Raw genomic sequence first — 4,079 nt, 5'->3', positions numbered from 1 at the left:
CTAGCAATACTATCTACCCACCCACCCCAACCTCTCAAGCTGTGAACTTTTGACTATGTTCACACTATCCATGGATTACCTCCTTTGGATTGGGGCGCAAATCCAATTAGAGGGCAGTTGGTTTCCTCCATAATTGTCATGCCACTATTACAGTAGTGGGTACATGTTGTTTGACAAGTCAGCACCACAGCATAAGAGGGCTCCTGTTTGGAAGACTGCTGATGACTTCACCCAGAGCTTCTCTCATAGCACAATCAGGGACTACAAAAGCTATTCCAAAGGGAGGAAACATCTAGTTCAATTCTGGCTTGATTTCTTTATGTCCTGCCACCAAAGTGTATTGCTAAGGTCAGTTTCACTATCCTAGTGAGATGATGAGCATTTAAGAGCAACAGCAATAGTCTGTATTGTGTATGTGTCTATGTCTTACTCTGTGTGTATATGTGTCTGTGTGTGTCATGTGTATGCATGTATAATATATGCATGTGTCTGCGAATAGGGTAACCTATGCGGGGATGGGGAGGCCATAGAGCATTGGGTGTCTTTACATTCTCTGCCTCATTTCTTTGAAATAATATGGAAGAAATCAGAAGGAAATAAAAGCATAAAGATTTCATTATTTTAAGCCACAATATAATATTTCTTAGAAAAAAACTAAGTATGCACTGCTTATTAAGGAGTGGCAAAGTTCTTTCGCAATAACAGGATAGTTTGTCCCCATTAAAATAAATTAATCAGCTCAACTACTTGGTATTTGATCCCTAGTTGGTACTACTGGGAGGGGGTGAAAATGTTAAAAGTGGGCTTAGTGAGGGGTCATTGGACCCTGGGGATGTGACCCTGAAGATGGTGGTGAGACCAAAGTTCCTTCCCACTCCACCTCTACGTCTCTAACAAGAGGTGAATAACTTGAAAATCACCCCTGCTCTGGTGTGCAAAGAACAGGGCCAAATGATCACGGAATGAAAACTCTAAATTTGTGAGACAAAATAAAACTCTTCACTTTAAAAAAATAAAATAAAATAAATTAATCAGCTGAGTGTGTAGCTCAGTTGCAATGTACTTTCCTACTATGTGCACATGCTGAGTTCAATACATATATACATACATATATACTATTTAATTTATGTTAAAGAAAATGAATATATATATTCACATTATATGTGCACCAGAAAATTGTGACATTAGCCTGAGTTTGAATGCTTAATTTGAGTGCTGAATTTTACACATAAATTCCATGATAAAACATACTTGTCTCCAGGGACTAAGCCACTACCCAAAGACTATACATGGACTGACCCTGGGCTCCAACCGCATAGGTAACAATGAATAGCCTAGTAAGGGCACCAGTGGAAGGGGAAGCCCTTGGTCCTGCCAAGACTGAACCTCCAGTGAACGGGATTGTTGGGGGAAGGGCGGTAATGGGGGGAGGATGGGGAAAGGAACACCCATATAGAAGGGGAGGGGGAGGGGTTAGGGGGATGTTGTCCGGGAAACCGGGAAATGGAATAACAATCGAAATGTAAATAAGAAATACCCAAGCTAATAAAGATGGAGAAAAATAAATAAATAAAGGAAATTATAAAAAAACAAAACATACTTTGTCACCCTTCCTGCGTCTTGCTATCTTCCTCATTCTCTACCTTTCAAGTTGCAGTGTTCACAGTGCAATGCAGCTTCTGCACTGCTATCTCTCTTATCAACAAAAAAAATAATCTAGTTTTTGCTCTAGTTAATAAAATATTAGATCTTTCTCTGGCATGATCTCATTCTAGCCCAAGCTGGGATTACAGGCATGAGCTTCAAATTAGAACCACATAGTATCCAGTGAGGTAGAAACCTGGTTGGAGCCAGAGTCTTCAAGGGAACATTGATATAGGTTCCATGACCAACACACTGGGAATGGCCAACTAGTATTGAGGCCTGCGTTCAAAACCACACACTTGAAGGCCCACACAGGATGATGAGCATCTGAGACCTAACTCACAAAGGACTACCCAAAATGAAGACAGCCTCTGTGACTCATCAAAGTGTGACTCACAAAGCACTTATGGGATTGTCAGGTGGCTGGGAGCCAAGACACTGCATTTGGATCCTAGACCCCACCCATCTCTCAGTCCTTTGCATTTCATTGTGTTTTACTTAATATATATCAACCTTATCTATATCTCAATCTTATCAGAGCTGTGACTGAATTTCTCTTACACTATATTTTCATTCTCCCTTGCCCCAAATTGCATCACATAAAGACAAAGGTCTTTACCATTCTTCTGTAAATTTAGTTTCACTTTTAATTTTCTAAATATTTATTTTATGTGTATAGATGTTTTGCCTGCACATGTGTTTGTGTGTTGCATGTGTACCTAGTACACATGGAGGCCAAAATAAGACACTGGATTTCCCTCCCCCAAACTGTAGTCACAGATGATTGGAGTCACCACACAGGGACTTAGAAATGAGCCTTGGACTCCTGGAAGAGCAGCAAGTGCTCCTAACTACTGAGTCATTGCCCCCTATACTGTAAGGTAATTAAAAATGTTTTCTATACCTTTAGCATGACAGTATTCTTCTACATTCATGCTTTGTACATTTCTTTTTTTTATTCCTCACTGTCTCACAGCTCTTAAGTGTTCTCTTTGTCTTTGTCATTGTCCAATTCCTCTACCATGCATTCAGGCCCTGAAATTCTATCTTCCCTTTGATCTACTCTATTGGTAAGGCTTTCTACAGAGCTCTTTATTTGATATATTGAATATTATATTCCAGTATTTCAAGTTTTTTTTCAACAGTTCTCTTTATTGAACCCTACTTTCATATTCTTTTTTTATTGTATATATTTTATTTACATTTCAAATGTTATACCCTTTCCCAGTTTTCCATCAATAAACCCCCAATCAGATACTCCCTCCCCCTGCTTCTATGAGGGTGTTCCCCCTCCCAACCACACACCCCTTTATGCCTCCTCACCATGACATTCCCGTACACTGGGGGGTCCACCCTTGTCAGGACCAAGGGCTTCTCCTCCCATTGGTGCCCACCAAGGCCATCCTCTGCTATATATGCTGCTAGAGACATGGGTCTGTCCATGTGGACTCTATGGGTAGTGGTTTACTCCCTGGGAGCTCTGGTTGGTTGGTGTTGTTGTTCTTATGTGGTTGCAAGCTCCTTCAGCTCCTTCAATCCTTTCTCTAACTCCTCCAATGGAGACCCCATTCTAGGTGCAATGGTTGGCTGCTAGCATTTGTCTCTGTATTTGTCAAGCTCTGGCAGACCCTCCCAGGAGACAGCTATATCAGGCTCCCCTAAGCATGCACTTCTTGGCTTCAGCAACAGTGTCTGGGTTTGGTGGCTGTATGTGTATGGGCTGGATGCCCAAGTGGGTGAGGCTCTGAATGGCCATTCTTTCCACTTCAGCTCCAAACTGTGTCTCCATATTTCCACCTATAAATATTTTTGTACCCCTTTTAAGAAGAACTGAAGCATCCCCACTTTGGTCATCCTTCTTCTTGAGCTTCATGTGGTCTATAGATTGTATCTTGGATTATTCAAGCTTTTGGGCTAATATCCACTTGTCAGTGAGTGCATACCGTATGTGTTTTTTTGTAATTGGGTTACCTCACTCAGGATGATATTTTCTAGTTCCATCCATTTGCCTATGAATTTCATGAAGTCATTGATTTTGATAGTTGAGTAGTGCTCCATTGTATAAATGTAGCACATTTTCTGTATCCATTCCTCTGTTGAAGGGCATCTGGGTTCTTTCCAGATTCTGGCTATTATAAATAAGGCTGCTATGAATATGGTGGAGCACGTGTCTTTGTTATATGTTAGAACATCTTTTGGGTACATGCCCTGGAGAGGTATAGCTGGGTCCTCAGGTAGTACTATGTCCAATTTTCCGAGAAACCTCCAGATTGATTTCCACAGAGGTTGTACCAGCTTGCACCACCAACAATGGAGGAGTGTTCCTCTTTCTCCACATCCTTGCCAGCAGGTGCTGTCACGTGAGTTTTTGATCTTAGCCATTCCAATTGGTATGAGGTGGAATCTCAGGGTTGTTTTGATTTGCATTTCCCTGA

This window comes from Rattus norvegicus, chromosome 14 (assembly GCF_036323735.1).
Source record: "Rattus norvegicus strain BN/NHsdMcwi chromosome 14, GRCr8, whole genome shotgun sequence".
NCBI lineage: Eukaryota > Metazoa > Chordata > Mammalia > Rodentia > Muridae > Rattus > Rattus norvegicus.
Note: the sequence above shows the minus strand (reverse complement) of the source record.